We start from the raw sequence: 11,129 nt of genomic DNA on the forward strand, positions 1-11,129 counted from the left end.
TGTTACATGGGCACTTCAATGTTTTTTAAACTTATTTGAACTCCAGCCTATTTTTGCATTCAGTACGCACCATTCAAAGCGATGTCATCAATTTCCAACATGTTCTGACATCATTTGCTGTTTTTCAGTCATTTACCGATTTGTTTAGAGAGCTAAATGACGGTGAAACTGAAAATCACTACAAAATGAACTCTGAAAATGTTGGAACTTGGCATGGTTTCATCATTTCACCCGCATAGCATGTGCAAAAGAGTAGAGAGGGTCACGGCGAAAACTGGACGCACCTCGTGTACAAACTGGACAATCTCTTTCAGAGTATCAGGGTTTCGGACGAGAACTCACCTGTTACACGGGCACTTCAATGTTTTTTAAACTTATTTGAACTCCCACTACAGGAAACAGCTACTTTGCCGTCTGCCACGGCGGACGGCAAAGGCTCGAAAGGCGGACGGCAAAGACCTTTGCCGTCAGCCGCGGACGGCAAAAGGCTCCGGCAAAGAAGGCTACGGTAAACAGCTGCTTTGCCGTCTGCTTCCTGGCGGCGGACGGCAAAGGCTCTTTGCCATCTGCGGCGGACGGCAAAGAGGGCGGACGGCAATAATTGCGCTGTCATTCCGTTAAGTGGCTAACGGCAGACCTTTGCCGTCCGCCGCTGACGGCAAAACTTCTCTGGTCTTTGCCGTCCGCCGTATGATGTCATCTACACATCACTAGTGGCAGGTTCTTTGCCGTCTGCCACTGATGGCAAAGTGCAGGTTCTTTGCCGTCTGCCACAGATGGCAAAGTCTTTGCCGTCTGCCACTGTAGGCAAACTGACCAAATGGGTCAGCTCCCAGGAAGCACAGTTGGCTGCCACTTGGCTTCTTTGCCGTCCGCGGCAGACGGCAAAGAGCTCTTTGCCGTCGGTGGCAGACGGCAAAGAGCCTGCATATTGTCTGTTTTTTCTGTTTTTTATTAAATCCCACAATTTGCACAGAAAATATATAAGTTTCATATCACATATCCAGCACATATCCAGCACATAAGTTTCATATCACATATCACATCAGTTTCATCCATACACATTGTTCATACATAAGCAAGTTCCATCCATACACATAGTTCCATCCATATATATATTACAATGCAAAGTTTCATCAACATAGCAAGTTAGATGCAATGATCCATATCACATAGTTCCATCCATCATAACAAGCTAGATACAATGCAAAGTTTCATCAAAGGAAAAGCAAGCACTCCATCATAGCAAGCTAGCTTCCATGAAGTGAATGAAATCTGCAAAATGGTAAATAAGAAAGTTAGAAATAGGTGACTAGAACAAGAAGAAGACTAGAACAAGAAGTATATGTCATTTATGAGCTAACTTAGGTGAAATGGATCATATATGAGCTAACTAAGTTGAAATGGGTTGTTTATGATCTAACTTAGTTGAAATGGATCATTTATGAGCTAACTTAGTTGAAATGGGTCGTTTATGAGCTAACTAAGGTGAAGGGCATCATTTTTGAGCTAAGTAAGGTGAAATGGGTCATTTTGGAGCTAACCTAGGTGAAATGGGTCATTTTGGAGCTAATCTAGGTGAAATGGGTCATTTTGGAGCTAACCTAGGTGAAATGGGTCATTTTAAAGCTAACGTACGTAAAATGGATCATTTAGGAGCTCATCTACGTAAAATGGGACATTTTAGAGCTAATTTAGTTGAAATGGATCTTTTTGAGCTAACTTAGGTGAAATGGATCATTTAAGAGCTAATTTAGGTGAAATGGATCGTTTTTTAGCTCACTTAGGTCAAATGGATCGTTTATGAGCTAAATTAGTTGAAATGGATCGTTTATGAGATAACCTAGGTAAGATGGGTCATTTTGGAGTTAACCTAGGTGAAATGGGACATTTTAAAGCTAACGTAGGTAAAATGGATCATTTAGGAGCTAATCTAGGTAAAATGGGTCATTTTTGAGCTAACTTGGATGAACTGCATCATTTATAAGCTAACCTAGGTAAAATGGGTCATTTTGGAGGAAAGTAAGCTAACTCTAGGTCATTATGGTAAGCATATTGGAGGAAATAAAGCTAAGTCTAGGTCTTTATGCATTTGTTAAGCAAAACACTAGAGAAACTTACCGTGATCAGGGAGGTGTAGGAGCGGGGTGGCTAGTGCCGCTACCTGGAGAAGGATCGTGCGATGCGTTTCTGGAGTTAAGCTGCACCAAAGATCATTTCCAATGTCTCGTTAGCATTACGACACACAAATGTTAAGACTACCAAGTAATGTCCATTCAAACTAAACTCACCGTGCTCCCAGGAGCAATCACTGGCATCGGCGGAGCGGGCTGACCGGACTTCTCGCACACAGACTGCACATTTGGTTTTCAGAACAGAGTCATACTAGTTAGTAATGAGACTCAAATGTTAAGACTAGCAAGTAATCTGCAGAAGAAACTTACCACAAGGAGCTCGTACATGGCCCTTGCCTGCATGTCATTCCGTGCCCTCTCCTCCTCCATCATCTTTCTCGTCCTCTCCTCCATCTCCCGCTGCCTCTCCGCCGCCTCCGCCAGAAGTTTCTCCGTTCTATCTCTCTCAGTCTGTATAGCAGCCTGCAACACCACTCACATGACCATTTGTAATCATTGTTGGAAGCGCACACAATGTAATGGAGAAAGATAACTGAGTACGTATCACTAACCTTGATGGCGAGTTGCATTGGCCGTTCACGAGGCCTTATCTCAGGAGCGGAGCTCGACTGGCGCGCCTTGATCTCCGGGAGAGTGCTAGGACAACGGATAAGTCCATCTCCAATGGCTATGGAGCCATGGGACCTCCCGCCACCAGATATCATCACCAGCTCTGGATCAATGGGACCCTGGCTCGGGTTAAAGTCCTCCCCTTTCCTCGCCTTCCCCTCATCTCTATATCTCACGAGCTTGTTGTGGGAGGAGATGTTGGTGAAGTTGTTTGCATCATCGAGGTCAGACTGAGAGAAAGCCTTGACTTTCTTGAAAGAGCCAGTGTGGGCCATGGCATACAGGTCGTACACCTCTGGCACCTTATCCGCCTTATTGTGGCGTGCCTGAAAGAGAGAAACAATGAAAATTAGTAATTAAAGGGCTCAAGCTAGCATGATGAATGAATTGCATGAATCATGAAGCAAACCACATACCCAGTTGCGCCCGAACTGATATAAGTTGGAGTTGCCTTGATGGTGTGGCACACCTTCCATTTGGGCACGTTTGTCCTTGGCCTGGTTGTGGAGGGCTAGCCATTCTTGTGAGCACCACTCATCGACCAACACCTCCCAACAATCCATCCGATCCGCACACCATCTCGGAGGCGCCTATAAGTTAGCAAATAGAAACTTGAGCGCTACGGCTAAGAATTACTAAATGAAGGAACTTAAGTAGAAGGCCTTAAGAATTACCTTCATGTACTGCTCCTTACTCAGGAACTTATCGCGGCACGCCGGCTTGGTCTTCTTGATACCACGCAAGGCGTAGTAGTCTCGAACAGCCTGCACCCGAGCCTCGTGCCGTAAGTTCTGGAGTAGGCGCTTGCAGATGTTCTGGATAACATTTGCCGCGTCCTCCTCGTATCCCTCCTCACACCTGTAGAATGTCTGCAATCAAATGAGACAATATTGATTAGTACAATTAATAACTAGCTAGTTGAAGATTTTGAAATGTGTAAAGGAGAAATTACCCAGAACGTCCTGATCACCACGTCTGCCCTCGTGTCGCACACGACACCGTCGATAATGACATCCGGCGGGGCCGGGGCAGCCACGTAGTGCTCCCAGCTCAACCCAAGCTCTGGAAGCCGACCCTCACCAGGCAACGTGACAAACCCCGGGAAGTTTTGCCGGCAAAGAACTCCAAGGACGGAGTTGGGCCGGCGGACACTATGATGGTGGTCCCAACCCCTGCAGCATGACAAGGCCAACGCATTAGTTATTTGAAGAAACGTGAATGCAGAAGGTACAAAAATATTAAATGCACTTACGTACCTCTCCCCATCAGGGAAAATCAACCACCTCTGCTCGCGGGTCGCCGGCACGGACGGGAGCCGTGTAGCACCACGCTGGTAGACGGTGCCACCCTCCTCCTCAAGATCAGTCGGCTCCCCGCCATCATCAGCATGGCCACTCGCCTCCTCGGGCTGATCCGGCCAGGTACCCCATCCAGACGTGTGCTCCTCCGGGGTCTTTGTCGTCTGCCACTGATGGCAAAGTGCAGGTTCTTTGCCGTCTGCCACTAATGGCAAAGTCTTTGCCGTCTGCCACTGTAGGCAAACTGACCAAATGGGTCAGCTCCCAGGAAGCACAGTTGGCTGCCACGTGGCTTCTTTGCCGTCTGCGGCTGACGACAAAGAGCCCGTTGCCGTCGGTGGCAGACGGCAAAGAGCCTGCATATTGGCTCTTTTTTCTGTTTTTTTATTAAATCCAACAATTTTCATCACAAATATATATGACATATATAGATATATTTCACAGCAAACATATAAGATATATATGATATATATGACAACAATTTTCACAGCAAAGTGCAAACATATAAGATATCCATCCAACATGCAGAGTTCCATCATACATAGTTCCATCACATATGTTCCATCCAACTAGCAAGTTCCATCATACATAGCATAGTTCATCCAACTACCAAGATACATGCATAGTTCAACGATACAAAAGAAACAGATAAAGGGATAAGGAGCACTCCATCTATGCAAGCTTTCGTCAAGTGAATGAAATCTGCAAAATGAAAAATAAGAAAGTTAGAAATAGGTGACTAGAACAAGAAGAAGACTAGAACAAGAAGAGTATGTCATTTATGGGCTAACTTATGTGAAATGGATCATATATGAGCTAACTAAGTTGAAATGGGTCGTTTATGCGCTAACTAAGGTCAAATGGATCGTTTTTGAGGTAACTAAGATGAAATGGATCGTTTTTTAGCTCACTTAGGTCAAATGGATCATTTATGAGCTAACTTAGTTGAAATGGATCGTTTTTGAGCTAACTTTGTTGAAATGGATCATTTTTGAGCTAATTTAGTTGAAATGGATCTTTTTGAGCTAACTTTGTTGAAATGGATCATTTATGAGCTAATTTAGTTGAAATGGATCTTTTTGAGCTAACTTAGGTGAAATGGATCATTTAAGAGCTAATTTAGGTGAAATGGATCGTTTTTAGCTCACTTAGGTCAAATGGATCATTTATGAGCTAAATTAGTTGAAATGGATCGTTTATGAGATAACCTAGGTAAGATGGGTCATTTTGGAGTTAACCTAGGTGAAATGGGCCATTTTAAAGCTAACGTAGGTAAAATGGATCATTTAGGAGCTAATCTAGGTAAAATGGGTCATTTTTGAGCTAACTTGGATGAACTGCATCATTTATAAGCTAACCTAGGTAAAATGGGTCATTTTGGAGGAAAATAAGCTAACTCTAGGTCATTATGGTAAGCATATTGGAGGAAATAAAGCTAAGTCTAGGTCTTTATGCATTTGTTAAGCAAAACACTAGAGAAACTTACCGTGATCAGGGAGGTGTAGGAGCGGGGTGGCTAGTGCCGCTACCTGGAGAAGGATCGTGCGATGCGTTTCTAGAGTTAAGCTGCACCAAAGATCATTTCCAATGTCTCGTTAGCATTACGACACTCAAATGTTAAGACTACCAAGTAATGTCCATTCAAACTAAACTCACCGTGCTCCCAGGAGCAATCACTAGCATCGGCGGAGCGGGCTGACCGGACTTCTCGCACACAGACTGCACATTTGGTTTTCAGAACAGAGTCATACTAGTTAGTAATGAGACTCAAATGTTAAGACTAGCAAGTAATCTGCAGAAGAAACTTACCACAAGGAGCTCGTACATGGCCCTTGCCTGCATGTCATTCCGTGCCCTCTCCTCCTCCATCATCTTTCTCGTCCTCTCCTCCATCTCCCGCTGCCTCTCCGCCGCCTCCGCCAGAAGTTTCTCCGTTCTATCTCTCTCAGTCTGTATAGCAGCCTGCAACACCACTCACATGACCATTTGTAATCATTGATGGAAGCGCACACAATGTAATGGAGAAAGATAACTGAGTACGTATCACTAACCTTGATGGCGAGTTGCACTGGCCGTTCACGAGGCCTTATCTCAGGAGCGGAGCTCGACTGGCGCGCCTTGATCTCCGGGAGAGTGCTAGGACAACGGATAAGTCCATCTACAATGGCTATGGAGCCATGGGACCTCCCGCCACCAGATATCATCATCAGCTCTGGATCAATGGGACCCTGGCTCGGGTTAAAGTCCTCCCCTTTCCTCGCCTTCCCCTCATCTCTATATCTCACGAGCTTGTTGTGGGAGGAGATGTTGGTGAAGTTGTTTGCATCATCGAGGTCAGACTGAGAGAAAGCCTTGACTTTCTTGAAAGAGCCAGTGTGGGCCATGGCATACAGGTCGTACACCTCTGGCACCTTATCCGCCTTATTGTGGCGTGCCTGAAAGAGAGAAACAATGAAAATTAGTAATTAAAGGGCTCAAGCTAGCATGATGAATGAATTGCATGAATCATGAAGCAAACCACATACCCAGTTGCGCCCGAACTGATATAAGTTGGAGCTGCCTTGATGGTGTGGCACACCTTCCATTTGGGCACGTTTGTCCTTGGCCTGGTTGTGGAGGGCTAGCCATTCTTGTGAGCACCACTCATCGACCAACACCTCCCAACAATCCATCCGATCCGCACACCATCTCGGAGGCGCCTAAGTTAGCAAATAGAAACTTGAGCGCTACGGCTAAGAATTACTAAATAAAGGAAGTTAAGTAGAAGTCCTTAAGAATTACCTTCATGTACTGCTCCTTACTCAGGAACTTATCGCGGCACGCCGGCTTGGTCTTCTTGATACCACGCAAGGCGTAGTAGTCTCGAACAGCCTGCACCCGAGCCTCGTGCCGTAAGTTCTGGAGTAGGCGCTTGCGGACGTTCTGGATAACATTTGCGCTGTCCTCCTCGTATCCCTCCTCACACCTGTAGAATGTCTGCAATCAAATGAGACAATATTGATTAGTACAATTAATAACTAGTTAGTAATGAGACTCAACATGTACAGAAGAAACTTACCACAAGGAGCTCGTACATGGCCCTTGCCTGCATGTCATTCCGTGCCCTCTCCTCCTCCATCATCTTTCTCGTCCTCTCCTCCATCTCCCGCTGCCTCTCCGCCGCCTCCGCCAGAAGTTTCTCCGTTCTATCTCTCTCAGTCTATATAGCAGCCTGCAACACCACTCACATGACCATTTGTAATCATTGATGGAAGCGCACACAATGTAATGGAGAAAGATAACTGAGTACGTATCACTAACCTTGATGGCGAGTTGCACTGGCCGTTCACGAGGCCTTATCTCAGGAGCGGAGCTCGACTGGCGCGCCTTGATCTCCGGGAGAGTGCTAGGACAACGGATAAGTCCATCTCCAATGGCTATGGAGCCATGGGACCTCCCGCCACCAGATATCATCACCAGCTCTTGATCAATGGGACCCTGGCTCGGGTTAAAGTCCTCCCCTTTCCTCGCCTTCCCCTCATCTCTATATCTCACGAATTTGTTGTGGGAGGAGATGTTGGTGAAGTTGTTTCCATCATCGAGGTCAGACTGAGAGAAAGCCTTGACTTTCTTGAAAGAGCCAGTGTGGGCCATGGCATACAGGTCGTACACCTCTGGCACCTTATCCGCCTTATTGTGGCGTGCCTGAAAGAGAGAAACAATGAAAATTAGTAATTAAAGGGCTCAAGCTAGCATGATGAATGAATTGCATGAATCATGAAGCAAACCACATACCCAGTTGCGCCCGAACTGATATAAGTTGGAGCTGCCTTGATGGTGTGGCACACCTTCCATTTGGGCACGTTTGTCCTTGGCCTGGTTGTGGAGGGCTAGCCATTCTTGTGAGCACCACTCATCGACCAACACCTCCCAACAATCCATCCGATCCGCACAGCATCTCGTAGGCGCCTAAGTTAGCAAATAGAAACTTGAGCGCTACGGCTAAGAATTACTAAATAAAGGAAGTTAAGTAGAAGGCCTTAAGAATTACCTTCATGTACTGCTCCTTACTCAGGAACTTATCGCGGCACGCCGGCTTGGTCTTCTTGATACCACGCAAGGCGTAGTAGTCTCGAACAGCCTGCACCCGAGCCTCGTGCCGTAAGTTCTGGAGTAGGCGCTTGCAGACGTTCTGGATAACATTTGCGCTGTCCTCCTCGTATCCCTCCTCACACCTGTAGAATGTCTGCAATCAAATGAGACAATATTGATTAGTACAATTAATAACTAGTTAGTAATGAGACTCAACATGTACAGAAGAAACTTACCACAAGGAGCTCGTACATGGCCCTTGCCTGCATGTCATTCCGTGCCCTCTCCTCCTCCATCATCTTTCTCGTCCTCTCCTCCATCTCCCGCTGCCTCTCCGCCGCCTCCGCCAGAAGTTTCTCCGTTCTATCTCTCTCAGTCTGTATAGCAGCCTGCAACACCACTCACATGACCATTTGTAATCATTGATGGAAGCGCACACAATGTAATGGAGAAAGATAACTGAGTACGTATCACTAACCTTGATGGCGAGTTGCATTGGCCGTTCACGAGGCCTTATCTCAGGAGCGGAGCTCGACTGGCGCGCCTTGATCTCCGGGAGAGTGCTAGGACAACGGATAAGTCCATCTCCAATGGCTATGGAGCCATGGGACCTCCCGCCACCAGATATCATCACCAGCTCTGGATCAATGGGACCCTGGCTCGGGTTAAAGTCCTCCCCTTTCCTCGCCTTCCCCTCATCTCTATATCTCATGAGCTTGTTGTGGGAGGAGATGTTGGTGAAGTTGTTTGCATCATCGAGGTCAGACTGAGAGAAAGCCTTGACTTTCTTGTAAGAGCCAGTGTGGGCCATGGCATACAGGTCGTACACCTCTGGCACCTTATCCGCCTTATTGTGGCGTGCCTGAAAGAGAGAAACAATGAAAATTAGTAACTAAAGGGCTCAAGCTAGCATGATGAATGAATTGCATGAATCATGAAGCAAACCACATACCCAGTTGCGCCCGAACTGATATAAGTTGGAGCTGCCTTGATGGTGTGGCACACCTTCCATTTGGGCACGTTTGTCCTTGGCCTGGTTGTGGAGGGCTAGCCATTCTTGTGAGCACCACTCATCGACCAACACCTCCCAACAATCCATCCGATCCGCACACCATCTCGGAGGCGCCTAAGTTAGCAAATAGAAACTTGAGCGCTACGGCTAAGAATTACTAAATGAAGGAACTTAAGTAGAAGGCCTTAAGAATTACCTTCATGTACTGCTCCTTACTCAGGAACTTACCGCGGCACGCCGGCTTGGTCTTCTTGATACCACGCAAGGCGTAGTAGTCTCGAACAGCCTGCACCCGAGCCTCGTGCCGTAAGTTCTGGAGTAGGCGCTTGCAGACGTTCTGGATAACATTTGCGCTGTCCTCCTCGTATCCCTCCTCACACCTGTAGAATGTCTGCAATCAAATGAGACAATATTGATTAGTATAATTAATAACTAGCTAGTTGAAGATTTTGAAATGTGTAAAGGAGAAATTACCCAGAACGTCCTGATCACCATGTCTGCCCTCGTGTCGCACAAGACACCGTCGATAATGACATCCGGCGGGGCCGGGGCAGCCACGTAGTGCTCCCAGCTCAACCCAAGCTCTGGAAGCCGACCCTCACCAGGCAACGTGACAAACCCCGGGAAGTTTTGCCGGCAAAGAACTCCAAGGACGGAGTTGGGCCGGCGGACACTATGATGGTGGTCCCAACCCCTGCAGCATGACAAGGCCAACGCATTAGTTATTTGAAGAAACGTGAATGCAGAAGGTACAAAAATATTAAATGCACTTACGTACCTCTCCCCATCAGGGAAGATCAACCACCTCTGCTCGCGGGTCGCCGGCACGGACGGGAGCCGTGTAGCACCATGCTGGTAGACGGTGCCACCCTCCTCCTCAAGATCAGTCGGCTCCCCGCCATCATCAGCATGGCCACTCGGCTCCTCGGGCTGATCCGGCCAGGTACCCCATCCGGACGTGTGCTCCTCCGGGGTCTCGTGGGCCGAAGGCCAGTCGACCCGAGGCTCGTGGGCCCAAGACCCGTGGACCGGAGGCTCGTGGACCGGAGTCCGTGTAGCCTCCTCCTCGGACGAGTCCACCCTAGCAGTCACGTGCTCGGGTGAAACAGCTGGGGGTGGCGGCGAGGAAGGCGCCGTAGCAGTCACCCTACCTCCTCTCCCGCGACCACGTGCCCCACCTCCTCTCTTCCTACCTCGTCCCCTGCTGGGCACCGCGGTCGACGAAGAAGGGCCCGGCGGTGTGGACATACTGTCCAGCAACGCTCGGCGGAGAGGTACGTCTGGAATCGAAGACCTCAGACCACGCGCCGACGAAGAAGGGGCCTTGGCGCGCTCCCCACCAGCGCCCACCATCTTTCAACACCTGCCATGACAAACAGTAAACGAAATTAGTACAACATAAAAAAAAGACCGACATGAATAATAATATGTGTATCACTTAAGTGTATCATCATCAAGTACAACATTAAAAAATTTAATACCTGACACTACTAATAATCTCGATCAGTATCATCAATAAATGCATAATCATCATCATCACTATAATCAATGACGGGCTCATAGGGTTCAGTGGCATCAACATGTTCAAGGCCACCTTGACGTAATCGGTCAAGCAATGACAGGTCATCCGCAGCAGTAACCTCTTCTTGTTCCGGCTCTTCTTGTTCCTCCTCTGGGGTGAAGTCGGATTCACTGTCGCTGTCTACTTCAATGTTTTGGGGTGAAGTATAGCGGTTCTTGAAACGCTTTTTGGAAAGACGTGTCTCTTGGAAGAATTCTCCTTCATATGTGTCTGGGTTAATGTGAGGTTCATAATCCTCTTCCTTTGGGGGAGATAGTCTAGCACGTGGCGGCACTTCATAAACGACATCCCAACCTTTCAGATTTGGATTAGTTTGGCAGGCCCACGGTAGATAGAATACTTGGGTCGCCTGTTGAGCCGTAATATAGACATCAGGAACATCTAAATGGGTGCTTTGGTTGATTTCAACTAGCCCTATATGT

Source organism: Triticum aestivum, chromosome 2D (assembly GCF_018294505.1).
Source record: "Triticum aestivum cultivar Chinese Spring chromosome 2D, IWGSC CS RefSeq v2.1, whole genome shotgun sequence".
Lineage (NCBI taxonomy): Eukaryota > Viridiplantae > Streptophyta > Magnoliopsida > Poales > Poaceae > Triticum > Triticum aestivum.